This window comes from Callospermophilus lateralis, chromosome 3 (assembly GCF_048772815.1).
Source record: "Callospermophilus lateralis isolate mCalLat2 chromosome 3, mCalLat2.hap1, whole genome shotgun sequence".
NCBI classification, from domain to species: Eukaryota; Metazoa; Chordata; class Mammalia; order Rodentia; family Sciuridae; genus Callospermophilus; species Callospermophilus lateralis.
The window spans coordinates 91065616-91083613 of NC_135307.1; the positions used below are offsets into that span (position 1 = coordinate 91065616).

The window sequence follows — 17998 nt, forward strand, 5'->3', positions numbered from 1 at the left end:
TAGGAGATAAACATTTAAGAAAATATTGACTTAGAATAATTACTACTAAAAAACCTTGTTAACTCTATATTGGCTCCTTATAGGTCACACAGATCACAGCAGTCAAGGTGTGAATTTCTGTAAGCTAAAATAAAACTGCTGAAAAAACTGTTTGAAATGCTTTTTGCCCTGCTTCCTTGGCCTTTGCTACTTTCTCAGGGCTATTTCAATAGAATGTCAGAGGTGAAACAACTGTCAGTTAAAGCCTCTTGATTGGTGCCGTGATGCTGTCTGTGATGATCAAGAGCAGGGTGTTAGACTTATAAGCTGCTGCTGCTGTTTATTTTCTCTTATAAAATAGCCTCATTCAGAAATGGGGATCTATGAACCTTAATATTATTGACTATCACTTCAAATCACAACCACCAAAAAGAGAAAAGAAAAAAGAAAGAAAGAAAAAAGGGTGAGTTGATAAGTCATTCCAATCAGGGTTTCTCTTTCTTTTAAGCAACTGACAAACTGTCACGGAATCTGCCAGACCTCACACTGGCCTTGTGCCTTCTCTCCAACTCCTGAACTTTTCCTCTTCCCCTCATGGGCTCTGAGCCTATTCCTAGCATACAGGTCCCAGGCTCCTGGTCTGCAGCCATCCTGGTCCTACTGAGCTGATCCAAGTGTCCTGCTTCTGCTCCTGGTGGCCTGATGATCAAGCTTCATGGAGGTAAGTTATTCTTCCAATGTAGCTGGTTTTCTGGATATGATATGGAAAATAAGATCATAGAATGGGATATGAATTTTAGACCATGAAAGAAAATACAGGAAAATATTTAACTTCGCCGTACAGGTTATAGCTTCTATATTCTCTGAAGACCTCAAAATAACTGAGAATTTAGAGAGGCTGGTAAGAAAGTAATGAAATCCACCAGAGCTTTTTGAGAAAAATTAAATGCTATATAAAACTACCCTCTTTATTAATGTAATCACCTTATTAGTTTTTGATTAAAATTATTAAGTATAACTTGGTTTTCTTGTTATACTATAATTCTTGATATTTTTTATTTAATGCAGAGCCTACTCTCCCAGGACCTAATATTTTGTAAATTGAATTCCTTATCTTAAGATCCCTTCCAAAGAATTAAAGTCATCATACTACAGTGATACATGCATACTCATATTTATAATGGCACAATTTAATAACCAAACTATGGAACCAACCTGGGTGTTCATCAAAGGATGAAGAGTAAAGAAAATGTGTGTGTGTGTGTGTGTGTGTGTGTGTATATATATATATATATATATATAAAAATATATATATATATATATATATAAAATGATATATATATATATATATATATATATATATAATGATGTAGTTTTATTCAGACATAAAGAAAAATGAAATTATGTCTTTTGCAGGAAAATGCATAAAGTAGAGACCATTATGTTAAGCAAAATATGTCAAATTCAGAAGGTCAAGGGTCATATATTTTCTTTTTTTCTTTTTTACCTCCAGTGTGGAAGCTGGAGGTAAAAAAAAAAAAAAAAAAAAAAAAAAAAAAAAAAAAACCAACAGTGGAGGTGGATCTCATGAAAACCAAAGGGAGATGAGTAAAAGGAAAGGGACAAGGGGTGAGAGGTGGGAAGGGAAGGGAAGTCCTGGGAGTGATATTGGTCAAATTAAATTGTTATATTTTGTGAATGTACAATTATGTAACAAAAAAATCCCATCATTATGTACAATTATAATGCACCAATAAAAATGTGGGAAAATCCTTTCAGAGCTAAAATAAAATAAATTATATTCTTCTGAACTTAGTGTTCTTTTCATTGTGAGACAGACAAAAGAGAAAGTATATTTGCCACAAGAAAGCTGAAAAAACTCACTAAAATTAATTGATAAAATCTCAACATATGAGCCCTCATGTTCTGAGTTATCATTTCTACCAGTTTCCTCTTCTTATGATGTTTAAGTTCATTATATGTGCATTAATTATTAAGACCAGGTTCTTTCTGGTGCAGTGGCATATTCCTGTAATCCCAGCAACTTGGGAGACTGAGGCAGAAGGATCAAAATTTCAAGACCAGCCTTGCAATTTAGTGATACCCTCAGCAACTTAGTGAGACTCTGTCTCAAAATAAAAAATAAAAAGTACTGGGGATATAGCTCAGGGGTAAAGTACCCCTGAGTTTGATCCCCAGCACTGATAAATAAATAAATAAGATCAGTTCTAATTTCCTCTATTACAGGACCTTTAGGTTTGTTTTTACTCTTCTTTGTCCTTAGCTGTTGAAGGAAACAGGGGCTATAAACATTGTGTTTATAATTTTTAGAGAAAAAGAATAAACACTATTGTCTCTACCTATTATATTCTTATCCCTTTTAAGGCCAAGTCAGGAAAAATAGATACTTTTCTATAATAGTAAGAAAAATTGATCCTGTGATAGTGAGCATTTCATTTCAAATATTCAGTCAGAGGCTAAAAAGTTGTGAACTAAATGATCTAACATTTCTTTAAACTGTAAGAAACTCTAAAAACTCAACAAGTGTTAAGGTCTGTAAACAAGTCAGATTGGCACCTGTTATTTTGCCAAAGAAATGTTAGAGTCTGTAAACAAGTCTGGATGGCGCCTGGCAAAATGCCAGAGGGAGTGGTTTGTGAAGTAACAAAAGCAAGCCATTAAGTGTGGAGATTCCTTATTGGTTGACTGCTGTATCTATTTTATGCTAATTAGATAAGCTGTGTAAAATGTATAAATATTGCTCAGATCCTACAATAAACGGCTTCCATTCCTGCTGTATCAACGTACACAAGTTATTTGTCACCCCCCGGTTATTTTGCTGCAGCCAGACTGTGGCAAACAAGTTCCGAATCTTTCTTTCCTTCTTATGTGAAAAAGGCAGAACTTATGAAGCAAGGGTGCATTTTGCTCTTGAGTATGAGTTGGCTGAGCCATATGGAGTCTCTCTAGATGGATTGTATTTCTCTGCTCTTAGGTTAATTCTTCAAAATCTGCCCATCAAAGTTTTAAAAACTTACTTTGGAGGACTAAAGGCTGGAAAGCAACAAATGAATGCCCTTTATATATTTTATTAACCTTGATTTCAAAAATTTGCAATCTAAAACTTCTCAGGAAAATAAAATCTTTGGGATAACAAATTTTCCTACAGATTTCTTCTTCTTTTTTAAATAATTCTTTTTTATTTGTTCTTTTCAGTTATTTGTGACAGTAGAATATATTTTGACATACAAACATGGAGTATAACTTCCCATTCTTGTGCTTTGTACATGATGTGGAGTTACATTGGCTGTGTATTCATATATGAACATAGGAAAGTTATGACTGATTCATTCTACTGTTTTTCCCATTCCCATCCTCCCTCTCTTCCCCCTAGCCTTTGGTTTTTGGGACTGGCTTATTTCACTTAGCATGATAGCCTCCAGTTCCATCCATTTACTGCAAATGCCATAATTTCATTTTTCTTTATGGCTGAGTAATATTATATTGTGTATATATTCCACTTTTTAAAAACCTATTCATTTATTGAAGGGCACCTAGGTAGGTTTTTTCCATAGCTTAACTATTATGAATTGAGCTGCTATGAACATTGATGTAGTCATGTCAGTACAGTATGCTCATTTTAAGTCCTTTGGGTATATGCTAAAGAGTGGGATAACTGGGTCAAATGGTGATTCCATTCCAGGTTTTCTGAGGAATTTCCATATTGCTTCCCAGAGTGGTTGCACCAATTGCAGTCCCACCAGCAATGTATAAATGGACCTTTTCCCCCATATCCTTGCCAACATTTATTGTAACTTATATTCTTGATAATTGCCATTCAGACTGGAGTGAGATGAAATCTCAGTGTAATTTTAATTTTGCATTTCTCTAATTGTTAGTGATGTTAAACATTTTTTTCATATATTTGTTGACCATTCATATTTCTTCTGTGAAGTGTCTGTTCAGTTCCTTTGCCCATTTATTGATTGAGTTATTTGTTATTTTGGTATTATTTTCTGAGTTCTTTATATATCCTGGAGATTAATGCTCTGTCTGAAGTTCTTCTATGAACATTGATGTAGGTATGTCACTAGAGTATGATCATTTTAAGTCCTTTGGGTATATGCTGAAGAGTGGGACAAATGGGTATATATGGCAAGTTACTTAAACCAATTTCTAATGACATCATAGCTCTCCTTGCCTTTTCTCTGTTCTGAGAATGTGTGCAGTAAGTGGAAGAAGGAGGATGCACTTTCTTAGAAAGTGATTCCTACCAGCCACAGCTTTATAAAGACAAGATATCCTAAAAATTTCCAGGTACTGGGCTGGGGATGTGGCTCAGGCAGTAGCCTGCTCACCTGGCATGCATGTAGCCTGGGTTCGATCCTCAGCACCACATACAAATAAAGATGTTGTGGCCACCTAAAAAACAAATAAATAAATATTAAAATTCTCTCTCTCTTAAAAAAAAAAAGTGAATAAATCTTAAAAAAAAAAAAAAAAAAAAAAAAGATTTCCAGGTACTGAAATTTAGAATCTCCTTTGGTTTCAATTTTTTTTTTTTTTTTTTTTTTTTTTCCAAATTCAAAGCCTCTTTATTAACAGTAAATCCGGGGTTAGTTTTTGTACCCACGGCTGGCCCTCCGGCCTCTGGCGCGCTGGAATTTCCTGCCCTTGGAGTGGACATAGGGTTTGGTGTGGCTCTGTGGGATCCCAGGAGCCTTGCCAAAATGCCGGTTCATGGTACACTCTCGGCCCTTGAGAGGACCAGAGAAGAGGACAGTGCCACGGCTCTTGGGGGAGTCCAGGGCCAGTTGGTCAAAGGTGAGCATCTTGCCCCCAGCCTTGAGGATGCAGCTCTGGCTAAGCTGCTCACGCGAGTGCGCACACCTTCAGTTTAGGCACCTCCTGAAAACGAACCTCATCTGTTATGGTCCCCACGACCACAGCGGTTTTGTTTTCTTGGCTAGGAAGCTTCATCTTCGGGATCATCCTTCCGGGAGAGGGAGAGAGGTGGTCTATTGGTGCGACTCATGAACAACCTCTTCAGTACCACTTGGTTGAAAGCTGAATTGGTTCCTCTAGCCAGAAACCTGTACAACTTGACCAACAGCCTTAGGCAGACGTCCTGGCTCTTGGGCTCCTTGCGTTGAACCTTTGGGTCCTTGTTGTGGTCTATGTCGACTCCCATGATGGCGCCTAGAGCTCGGCCTAGTCTGGAAAGAGAGAGCCTGGTTTCAATTTTTACTTCTCTCCAGTGCAGTAAAAAGTTGTTCCAGGTATTTTGCCTCCATTTGATCTTCTTAATAAATCCAGTTTCATAAAGCATATTGATTGGCCTTTTGCTATTTAATGATTAAGATAAAAGGCTTTGGAGGCAGATAAGGAATTCAAATATGGGCTCCAATACTTAATAACTGTGATCTTGGCAAGTTACTTAACCTCTCTAAGCTTCAGTTTCCTTAAAAGTGGGGTAATAATACCTATCTCATAGGGTTTTTATAAAGATTAAATGGGATAATATGCATAAAGCATTTTGCATAGTGAATGCTTACTAAATATTACATGATCAATGTCTTGTTATTATAGCAGAAGATGTGTTTTTTCTTTCTTTCTTTTTTTTTTTTTTTTGGCGGGGGCGGGTATCGAGGATTGAACCCATGCTTGCTTAACCATTGAGCCCACATCTCCAGCCCTTTTTAATTTTTTTCTTTTTAATTTTGAGACAAGTTTTGCTAAGTTTCCAAGGCTGGCTTTGGACTTGTAATCCTTCTGCCTCAGACTCCTTAGTTGCTGGGATTACAGGTGTGTGCCACCATGCTTGGCTAAAGGATTTATTCTTGAGAGACAGGCTAACTGGAAGAACCTCAACTGGCAAGATGAATTAACCATAAAATCCCCAATCAATCATATTGTATGAACAACCAATATCATTAAATATATTTTTCATATCATAATTTCAGTCTTTTAAAATGTACAATTCAGTGGTTCTTGGCATATTCTCAAAATTGTACAAATATCACCACTATCTTAATTCCAGAACATTTTCATTATCCCCCAAAGAAATCCCAAGGCCATTATCAGTCACCTCCAAACCCCTTTGACCCAGTCTTGGCAACTACTATCTACTTCAAATATATTTTAAAAACACATTGAATAAAATTCCTAAATGACATCCACTTTCAAAAGAAGCTGGAGGGCTGAAGTTGTCGCTCAGTGGTAGAGCACTTGCCTAGCACGTATGAGGCACTGGGTTTGATCTTCATCATCACATAAAAATAATAAATAAAATAAAGGTATTGTATTCATCTGCAACTAAAAAATATTTTTTAAGATATTTATTTTTTAGGCATAGATAGACACAACACAATGCCTTTACTTTTTATGTGGTGCTGAGGATCCAACCTAGGTCCCTCCCACGCTAGGCAAGCGCTCTACCGCTAAGCCACAATCCCAGCCCTAAAAAAAATTTTTTTTTTTAAAAAAAGAAGAAGGGGCTGGGGTTGTGGTTCAGTGGTAGACCACTTTCCTAATGTGTGAGGCACTGGGTTCAATTCTCAGCACCTCATATAAATAAAAAAATAATAAAAGAATTAAACCAGCAGCAGTAGCAGCAGCAGTGGCTGGATTTACCAGCACAAACCAGCTCTGGTAGGTAAGGTACCCTTTCTCCTAGATCATTCCCTGTTGGCTGGGTTCTCCTACAAGTTTTGTTTTATTCAGAAAGCATCTGTTTTTAAAGTTTTCAAGACAGTCCTGGCTGGCTTGAAATGCATTTTTTTTTTTTTTTTTTTTTTCTGTACTGGGAATTCTACCCAGGGCTTCTTGCATGCTAGACAAGTGCTCTATTGCTGAGCCACAACCCCATCCCTTTTTTTAAATTTTGAGTCGGGGTCTAACTAAGTTGCCCAGGCTGGCCTTGAATTTGTGATCCTCCTACCTTAGCCTCCGAAGTAAAAATGCAAATTTTTTGTACTTGAATATTTTTTCTGGGTTTGGTCTTTTAGCACATTGAAAGGATGGAGAATAAACAGATTTTGTTCTCTTCATTTTCACATAATTTCTCACTCAGTCTGGAACAAAAAATGAAGTACTCTGTTTTTCAATATTTTGTTATCTTTTGGTTAATGAAATTTAAATGAATTATTAACATGTAAAAGGACAGTAAATTAAAGTTTTTCAATGTATAGCAGAACCATGGAAAATAAGACTAGAAATATGAATTTTCAACATATTGAAGGGAATTCTGAATTCTGGCTTTTAAAAAACTCACAAAAACTTATCTTGGTAGGCTACAAAGAACAACAGAAGATTTTGGAGGGTTAATAATCATTATTAACTAGAGCTTGCAACTGATTAGATGATAGGGCATGAAGAAGATAATAAAATATCTAAAGATAATTCAGATTTCAAAACTGGAAGACTTGTGATGCAATTAATAGATATAGGGAAGTCAAAAGAAGAAACGAGAGCTGGGTGTGGTGGCACACGCCTATAGTCCCAACTACTTGGGAGTCTGGGAGTGGAAGATCCCTTGAGCCCACACATTCAAGACCAGTCTGGGCAACATAGATGATGTTTAAAAAAAAAAGGCAAAGAAATAATAAAAAGAAGAAGAACAGCAGAAGGAACTGATTTGGGAAAAAATGATTTCTGTTCTAGTAATATTGGTTTTGAAGGACCTAGTCATAGGCTCAGAGATTCAGATTTGATGGTTACTCATATAGAGGTTGTATATGAAATCATATAATGAATGACTAATTTGGTAAGAAGAATGTAGAGTGGAGCTAGAAGAGAGCTGAAGACAGACCATGCCATTGTCCACACTTAGAATGAGAAGAGTAGGGGAAACTAACCAAGGCAGAGGAGGGGCCAAAGGAAGGAGAACTAGGACAGTATCACATCACAGGGGCCAAAGGATAAAGTAAATAAGTCAAGAAAGATGAAGGTTGAGAGTGTCATTAAATGAGTATCTAGCTGAGGTAGAGGGTCTATTAAAGGGCAGAGATTCAGACAAGCTACCTTAAGCAAAGAGAAAACCTGACTTATTATGAGGATAAATGTTTATTACTCCAACACATGTTTTGGGCCCCTACAATGACGAAGCATCTTGCTAGGAAGAATCAAAGGACAGTGTAGTGGTTAATATAACACAGTCACTGTCCACATTGCTTCTTTTTTTTAATATTTATTTTTTAGCTTTAGGTGGATACTATATCTTTATTTTACATTTATGTGGTGCTAGGGATCGAACCCAGTGCCTCATGCATGCTAGGCAAGCACTCTGAGCCTCAACCCCAGTTCTTCCACATTGTTTCTATAATTTTTGTCTCTACCCAATAGCTGACTTCACCCTACATCTCTGCATGTTTTTCTGCCTTCTGTTTAAACTTCATCTCCAAGATTGTTTCTTTATGACTCTCCATCCCATAATCTTTCCTTTCCTGAACTCTACCTCATGATGATCCTTCAAGCTACTGCTCTTATTTCAGTTTCCTGATTCTGTTTCCAGATTCTTCTTTTTGCATTTGATCAGATCTAGGGTTGCTGGACAGTCTATGGAATAGGTCAGAAGCCCATCTGTGGCTTGGGAAAGGGAGTGGAAGCCACATGGTATGTGGAGTGCTGATGTTTAGCATGGGCTATGGGGATGGCAGATATTTCTGGTAGGCACTGGGAATTAATCTTAGTCTAAAAAAAATTACACATGCAAAAACCTTACAGTATTTTCTATAACACTCTTAAATATTGACTTTGAGTCCCTATTTCCATGGGCTGGAGAGAAATTCAACTTGTATTATTTGAGGAATGGCATCCACACTGATTACTGCTAGAAGTCTATTACTCAATCTGGTTGGTGGTGTATTGAAGACATCTTGAAATATGGCTATCCCCTTCATGCACACATACACACCCTTGTCTAGATAGCTAGAAATACTGGATAAAGTTTCAGTGACAATTTAAGCTTTAGTTTTAAAGTGGTAGAATAAAAACATTGATTTCCCCCTCTTCTCTTAGAAACTAATCCTTCTTTTAAGTCAAAACTACAAGGACAATGAAAAATAGATAAACTCTTTACAATGACACTAGATACATCAAGTAACTTGGAATACAACCTATGAAGAAGGAGTGCAGATATAACATAAAGAAAGAATTACAGCTGGATATGGTGGTGCACACTTGTAATCCCAGTAACCCTGGAGGCTGAGGCAGGAAGATCCACATTGAAGCAAGCCTCAGCAATTTAGCAGGCCCTAAGCAACTTAGTGAAACCCTGTCTCAAAATAAAAAAGGGCTGGAGATGCAGCACAGTGGCAGATTGCCCAGTATCCCCCCGAAAAAATTACATAGAAAAGTGCCTTATCATATGGACCAAGACCCACATGTACCTTGTAGAGAACAATGAGAACAGATGGATACAGCAGGCTGAAGGAAAAACTTCAGAGCTCTTATCTTTGAGATACAGGTAAAGTGAAGTTGAATAAGGACAAATAAATTATATTCACAGGAAACAATCTGTTCATGAGGTAGTGTGGAGGAGCAAGACTGCACAGTAAGCACCCCTGAGTGCTGTCATGGGAAAAAAAGAACTTGTGCACATATTGTTTCCTAAAGAAAATATCCTCAAATATGGCTCTGCTTCCACCTCCACCCAAGTCTCTTGCAAAAATAGAAACAAAAAATAAATTGCATCTATAAGAATTGAAGAAAATGTCCAGAGGAAAGCAAGATACTATGACATTAGGAAATATAAAAGAGAAATTAAGAAAAATTGAGACTGGAGTGAGAAACTCTGATGTGTGTTTGATAGGAGTTTCAGAAAAAGAAACTGGAGAGGTAATATTGAAAGAGAAAAAAGGCTACATTATGGGGCTGGGATATAGCTCAGTTGGTAGAGTGCTTGCCTCCCATGCAGAAGGTCCTAGGTTCAATCCCCAGCACCACAGAGAAAAAAAAATAGCTATATTGCATTTGGAAAGGTAAAGGTGAGACTAGATATGAAATGAAGACAAAATAAACAGTCATCAATGAGGTTGGAATTTGATTATGAGGCAAAAGATTTAACCATGTTCCCTTGGCTAGATTAAATCTGAATATGAGAGCAACTAAGCCCATAAGTAGAAGCAAACATAAACTCCAACTGGGAATATAGAGTTAGAAATGAGAAGTTAGAGTGCTGGTTAAATTTTCAAGGGGATGTATAGCAGCTCTGGCCTTCAGGCTTGAATTCCCTTGATTCTACCACTGAGAATTTTATCCTTCTTTGAGCTCCAGGTTCCCTCAGGAGAAATTGGAGCTCAAAGGAATAACCCCTACACCAATCCTCAGGGATTTTACCCCAGAATAAATTTTCTGTTTGTACTTTTCATCCTTTAAATGGAGATGATACACAAATTGAAAATTAGTCTATGTACATTTAACATCTATTTTCCTCTGTCTTAATCTTCCTTGATTTTGCCTGCACAAGATTTGATCTTCAAGTCCCCTTTTAGTTCTCCCTTCTAGATGTTTTTCTTGACCATAACCCCCTGGTTAAGAGAAAAACTTAATTTTTTTTTCCATTCATCAGTTGATAGACATTTGGATTGTTTGCACTTGTGGCTATTGTAAATAGTGATATTAACATTTGCATAGAGGTTTTTGTTTGAATGTCTGTTTTCAACTCTTTTGGGTGTATACCTAGGAGTGGAACTGTTAGGTCATGTGGTAATTCTATGTTTAACTTTTTGAAGAACTACCAAACTTTTCCACAGCAGCGTCATCATTTTACATTCTCATCAGCAATGTATGAGAGTTCCAATTTCTTTTTATCCTCAACAACACTGGTTTTTTTCCAATTTAAAAAAATTATAACAGTGAAATTGTATCTCACTGTGGCTTTGATTTGGATTTTCCTAATGACTAATGATATTGAGCATCTTTTCTTTCTTTTTTTAAAAATATTTTTTTTAGTTGTAGATGGACACAATACCTTTATTATTTATCTATTTATTTTTATGTGGTGCTGAGGATCGAACCCAGTGCCTCATACATTCGAGCAAGCATTCTGCCACTGAGCCACAATCCCAGCCCTTGAACATCTTTTCAATTATATGTTGACCAATTGTTTTATCTTCTTTAAATAAAATATCTATTCAAGTACTTTGTCTATTTTTCAAAATTTTTATCCCATTTCTTTCATGACTCTTTTAAAAAAGAAAATTCATATCTTAATAATGAGGAGTCTCCTTGCTTACAGCACTTTCCACAGATTATTCAAATGCATTTATTTGAAATAGTTTTATTCTAGTCCATTTGTATTTTTTATTTATTTTGGGGGCAAAAGGGATTTAACCCAGGGGTAGTTTACCACTGAACTACATCCCTAGCCTTTTTTTTTTTTTTGACTTTGCACACAACAGTGCATTAGTAATACAGTTGTACAATATTTCCTTTCCTTTGGGTTTTGCATAAGATGGTTTTGCAGACAGAGTGAGCAAGCTTTGTTTTTGCGTTTGTTTTTTCTTTTTAAACATGTATTCAACTAGAAACAATTCATAATAGATTAATACTGCCTTTTTATCACTACAGTTAGCTAAAAAATTGCCAGGCAGTCCACAAAACAGGATTTGCTTTAAGACCAACCCTTGGAGTTAGCTAGAGACTAACAATGCTGGGAGCTGCTGGGCCAGGATAGCTTAGCTTGTCCCTATCATTAAGAAGAAAGTCCTGTTTGGAGGCACAAGGTCTGCAGCACCAGCAGTGATGTGACTGCACAGCTCCATCGCAAATATTTATTTGCAGAGTGATCACCATTGAGGGGGGCACATAGCTGTAGGTGGGTATTCCTGGGACCTGGTATGTGGGCACAGTGACTGGGCGAGGAGCAACAGGAGTTGGGGGGTGAACAGTCAGCAAGGTACCTGCTGACATGGTCATCATGATCCCAGGAACCATGCCCATGTGACCCCATTGCCTCTAGGAGGAGGGATGGGATCAGGGTACACTATAGCTGCATTCCGTTGGGCTGCACCACCAGGGTATGAAGGATGACGTGAGGAGGTGTTGCATAAGTGGCTGTGGGTAGTACATGCCTTGCTGTGCAAGGATTTTGCTGGGGGTGGGCACTTCCCACAGGGTCAGAAGAAGAAGAGTATGGTGGCACGGCCCAGCTGTTGGGGGACAGGACACTTTGTAAGATGTGCCGGGAGTGTAACCTGTTTGGAAGGTAGGATTCCCTCCAAGGTAGAGAATAGGCAGGGGCTGCAGCTGCATAGCTCATGGGGAAACCAGTTGGATAAACAATTTCTTTGGCATTTGCATAGATAATCCCAGATAATCCAGGGCTATAAACAGGATTCTTGATTTCAAGAACTCTCAGAGTCTGTCCGATAGGTGTCTCTTTTTTGGATTCAGCCCTTGGGGAGACACTCAGCAGGGCAGGACCACCTGTGGCCACTGCCCTGCCACCTTCTTCCAACCCCAGTCCTTTTTAGTTTTTGAGACAAGTAATCACTGAGTTGCTTGGGTCCCCACTAAGTTTCTGACGCTGGCCTTAAACTTGCAATCCTCCTGTTTCACCCTCCTGAGTCCCTGGGATTATAGGTGTGTGTCACCATGCCCGATCATTTGTGTTTTTTTAAAATTTGAGATGGACACAGGGTGCTGTGGTGCACGCCTGTAATTCCAGCAGTTTGGGAGACAATAGGATCATGAGTTCAAAGCCAGTCTCAGCAACGGAGATGTGAGACTCTGTCTCTGAATAAAATACAAAATAGGCTGGGGATGTGGCTTAGTGGTTGAGTGCCCCTGGATTCAATCCCTGTACCTGCCAAAAAAAATTTGAGAGGGGGGTCTTGCTGTGTTGCCCAGGCTAGTCTCAAACTTGTGACTCTCCAGTCTCAGCCTCTGAGCTGTACTCCCTTCTATATCTCTAATCCAATCTCACTGCATATAATCTTCTCTGTGTGCCAACTTCAACAGCATTCTACTAGGGCCACACTAGGTTACAAGGTAGATATCAGCAGAGACAGCATGGCAATATTTTTAAAAATTAATTAATTTATTTTAACTAGGTATATATGACAGAAGAATTTATTTTGATTCATTGTACACAATTGCAGTACAACTTTACATTTCTATGGTTGAACATGATGTAGCATCATACCATATGTGCAGTCATACATGTACCTAGGGTAATAATGTCCATCTCATTTCACCGTCTTTCCTGCCCCCATGCACCCTCCTTACCCTCCCTCACCTTTGCCCAATCAAAGTTCCTCCATTTTTCCCATGCCTTCCTGCTCTCTGTTATGGATCAGCATCCACTTATCCAAGAGAACATTCGGCCTTTGGTTTTTGGGGATTGGCTTATTCTCCAGCTCCATCCATTTACCTGTAAATGTCATAATTTTATTCTCTTTTAATGCCACATAATATTCCATTGTGTATATTTACCACAGTTTCCTTATACATTCATCTATTGAAGGGCATCTAGGTTGCTTCCACAGTTTAGCTATTGTGAATTGAGCTGCTATGAATATTGATGTGGCTGCATTACTACAGTATGCTGATTTTAAGTCCTCTGGGTATAGACTGAGGAGTGGGATAGCTGGGTCAAATGGTGGTTCCATTCCAAGTTCTCTAAGAAATCTCCATACTGCTTTCCAGATTGGTTGCACCAATTTGCAGTCCCACCAGCAATATATGAGTGTGCCTTTTCCCCCACATCCTTGCCAACATTTATTATTGTCTGTATTCTTCTTTTTTAAATTTCTTATTGTTGTCTGTATTCTTGATAGCTGCCATTCTCACTGGTGTGAGTAGTTTTGATTTGTATTTCTCTAATTACTAGAGAGGTTGAACATTTTTTCATATATTTGTTGATCAAGTATATTTATTTTTTGAGAAGTGTCTGTTCAGTTCCTTAGTCCATTTGTTGGTTGGGTTGTTTGTTTGTTTTTTTTTTGGTGTTAAGTTTTTTTGAGTTTTTTATATATCCTGGAGATTAGTGCTCTATCTGACATGTGTGTGGCAAAAATTTGCTCCAAAAATGTAGGGTCTCTGTTCACCTCATTAATTGTTTCTTTTGCTGAGAAGAAGCTTTTTAGTTTGAGTTCATCCCATTTATTAATTCTTGATTTTATTTTTTGAGCTTTAGGAGTCTTGTTAAGGAAGTTGGGACCCAATACAACATGATGGGGCCTACTTTTTCCTCTATTAGGCTCAGGGTCTCTGGACTAATTCCTAGGTCCTTGATCCACTTTGAGTTGAGTTTTGTGCATGATGAGAGATATGGGTTTATTTTCACTTTGCTGCATATGGATTTCCAATTCTTCCTCTTGTTGAAGAGGCTTTCTCCACTGTATGTTTTTGGTGCCTTTGTCTAGTATGAGGTAACTGTATTTATGTTGGTTTGTCTCTGTGTCTTCTATTCTGTACCATTGGTCTACAAGTCTATTTTGGTGCCAATACTATGCCGTTTTTTGTTACTGTAGCTTTGTAGTATAGTTTAACGTCTAGTATTGTGATGACTCCTGTTTCACTCTTCTTGATAAGGATTGCTTTTCTGGGTCTTTTATTTTTCCAAATGAATTTCATGATTGCCTTTTCTATTTCTATAAGGAATGATGTTGGGATTTTAATTGGAATAGTATTGAATCTGTATAGCGCTTTTGATAGTATGGCCATTTTGACAATATTAATTTTGCCTATCCAAGAGCATGGGAGATCTTGCCATCTTCTGAGGTCTTTTTTTCAATTTCTTTCTTTAGTGTTCTGTAGTTTTCTTTGTACAGGTCTTCATCTTTTTTTTTAAGTTGATTCCCAAGTATTTTATTTTTTTGAGGCTATTGTGAATTGGGAGAGTTTTCCTAATTTCTCTTTCAGAGAATTCATCTGTGATATATAGAAATGCATTTGATTTATGGATATTGCTTTTATATCCTGTACTTTGCTGAATTCATTAATTAATTCTAGAAGTTTTCTGGTGGAGTTTTTTGGATCCTCTAAGTATGGAATCATGTCATCAGCAAATAATGATAGTTTGAGTTCTTCTTTTCCTATTTGTATCGCTTTAATTTTTTAAAATCTGTCTAATTGCTCTGAGTTTCAAGGACTATGTTGAATAGAAGTGATGAAAGAGGGCTTCCCTGTCTTGTTCCAGTTTTTAGAGGGAATGCTTCCAATTTTTCTCCATTTAGAATGATGTGATGAAAAAGGAAATATCATGACAGACGCTATTGAAATAAAAAAGACAATTAGAAACTATTTTGAAAATTTATACTGCAGTAAAATAGAAAACCTCAAAGACACTGACAAATTTCTAGAGGCATATGATCAACCCAAACTGAGTCAAGAGGATATCCACAATTTAAACAGATCAATTTCAAGCAAGGAAATAGAAGACACCATGAAAAGCCTACCAACCAAGAAAAGTCCTGAGTTCTACAGCTGAGTTCTACAAAACCTACAAAGAAAAATTAATACCAATACTACTCAAATTATTCCATGAAATAGAAAAGGAAGGAACCCTTCCAAATTCATTCTTTGAAGCTAGTATCATCCTGATACCAAAATCAGGTAGAGACACCTCAAGGAAAGAAAATTTCAGACCAATATTCCTGATGAACATTGATGCAAAAATTCTCGTAAAAATTCTGGCAAATCTCATACAAAAACTTATTTAAAAAATAGTGCACCAAGATCAAGTGGGGTTCATTCCAGGGATGCAAGGTTGGCTCAACATACGGAAATCAATAAATATGAAGAATCATATGATTATATCAATTGATGCAGAGAAAACATCTGACAAAATACAGAAACCTTTCATGTTCAAAACACTAGAAATACTAGGGATAGTAGGAACATATGTCATCATTGTAAAAGCTATCTAAGTGTGACAATATTTGAGGCAATATCTAAGATTCCTAAGGCAACAAATTCAGGCATGACTTCAGCAAAATGGCTCCCTGAGCACAGCTCTCTCTGCTTATAAATTGAGAAATGCAGAACACTTCTCAAGCAACATCCTGCCATGCTGCTCCTGGATCTGTTAAGTTTAGATTGCCTTTCTGTTCTACAACTATTTCCATGCCTAATTTGTGCACAATGTCTCTTTCTCTTTCCCTTTGTGATACCTCTTCCTCTGTTGTGCTTTGGTGCTGCTACCACCACTAGATTCAGCACTGCTCAAAGACTAGAATTTCTGGATCTTTCCAAGTCTCTGTCTAATAATAAACTTCAGTGAATTTGCTCATCCATCCATCTCACTGAATAGCTGTTTTCTAGCTGCTTTGATTCTGAACTTTCTTTGTCATTTAAAATAAATGCTCCCTCCTATTTTTTGGAAGAGTTTGAGATGGATTGGTATTAAATTGTTAAATGTTTGGTGGGATTTATCAGTGAAGCCATCTGATCTGCTGAGATTTTTCTCTCTTATTGATTCAGTTCTGGTAGTAAGTTGTTGTGTTTCTAGAAACTTTTCCATTTCATCTAGGCTATTAAATTTGTTGGTATACCACTGTTCATAATAATCTCTGATAAACCCTTTTTTATTTCTTACAAAATCATTTCAGATTTTAGTGATTCAAATATTTTTTTTTCTTCATCAATTTAGTTCTTCAATTTTGTGGACTCCCTGCCAATCCTACAAAGAACCAACTTCTTTTTTTTTTGGTACTGGGAAGTGAGCCCAGGGGCACTTTACTGGGCTATATCCCAGCCCTTTTGATTTTTATTTTGAGACAGGGTCTTGTGAAGTTGTGTAGGGCCCCACTAAATTGCTGAGGCTCCCAAGTTGCTGGGGTTATAAGCATACATCATCATGCTTGGCTCCTAGCCAGCAAGGTTCTTTCTCCTTTCATATTTACCTATTATTAATTCATATATCTTTTATGTTGTATTTGTGTCATATTTAAAAATAAAGTTTAAGGAGAATTAAGAATTTTTGTTCAATAAAAGATATAATTAATAAAGCCAAAAAGCAATTGAGTGGAAATAAATATTTGCTATATATGCATTTGAGAAAAAATTCATATCTAGAACTGTGAAGAATTTCTGTGAATAAATAAAAAGATAGCTCAACAATAAAATAGATTCCTTTAACAGGCACTTCATAAAAAGGGCAGAATCAAATGGACAATAAACATAGGAAAATAGATTCAATATACAGTTATCAGCAAAGAGATTAAAGCCACATTCATAGCTAAGATGAATATTATCTATAACAGTTTGTCAATATCTACTAAGCTGAACATATTCCAATCCTATAAATCACTCCCAGTAATATACTCAAGAGAAATATATACAGATAATCAGTAAAGTGCATGAACAAGATTGCTATTAACAACACTTTTTATATTAGCCTTGTCAACAAAATGGAAAAGTAAATTATGGCATATTCATTGTAGTGGAATACTATATAGCAATGAGAATGAGTTAAAATTATATATAATGGGGATAAATCTCACAAATGTAATGCTGAACAAAAGAATCCAGAAACAAAAAAGTACATAATCTGTGGTTGCATTTATGTAAAGTACAAAGACAGGCAAAATTAATGAATAGTGTTGGAAGTCTGGAAAGGTGTTAACTTTGGTAAGGAGGGTGAATAGGAAGGTACATAGGAGCTCCTGGGATACTAATAATGTTCTATTTTTTAATCTGGGTAATGGTTACACAGATGTATTCATTTTGTGAAAAGTCAATGATCTATGCATTTATGATTTTGCATCTTTCTATATTTATATTTGTGTAATATGTTTTTAAAAAGGAGTTTGGGAGGGTCTGAACTGTTGATATCATGCCACTGATTGAGGAATCTAATTGGTCTTCCAATTCTTTCTATTTGATTTCTAGAAAACAAAAGTAAGGGTAATAACTAATAGAATAGAAGTTGAAAGTAAAGCTTTCAACTGATAACTGGGGAAAGTGAGTGGACAGAAGGATGTACAACAAAATACATTCCTTTAATTGAGTACTCTTTCTTCCTCTGCTTTGGTTCTCTATTAAAGCTTAACCCATTACATCCCAAGTAAAT

At 36.8% G+C, this 17998-nt stretch overlaps 2 pseudogenes; both read right to left on the reverse strand.

Annotated features, from left to right (window-relative positions):
- Positions 1-4595: 4595 nt before the first annotated feature.
- LOC143394019 (large ribosomal subunit protein eL18 pseudogene) lies at positions 4596-5170 on the reverse strand (annotated as a pseudogene).
- A 6446-nt stretch (positions 5171-11616) lies between these two features.
- Positions 11617-16052, reverse strand: LOC143394750 (myelin-associated neurite-outgrowth inhibitor pseudogene; annotated as a pseudogene).
- Between the last annotated feature and the right edge of the window lie 1946 nt (positions 16053-17998).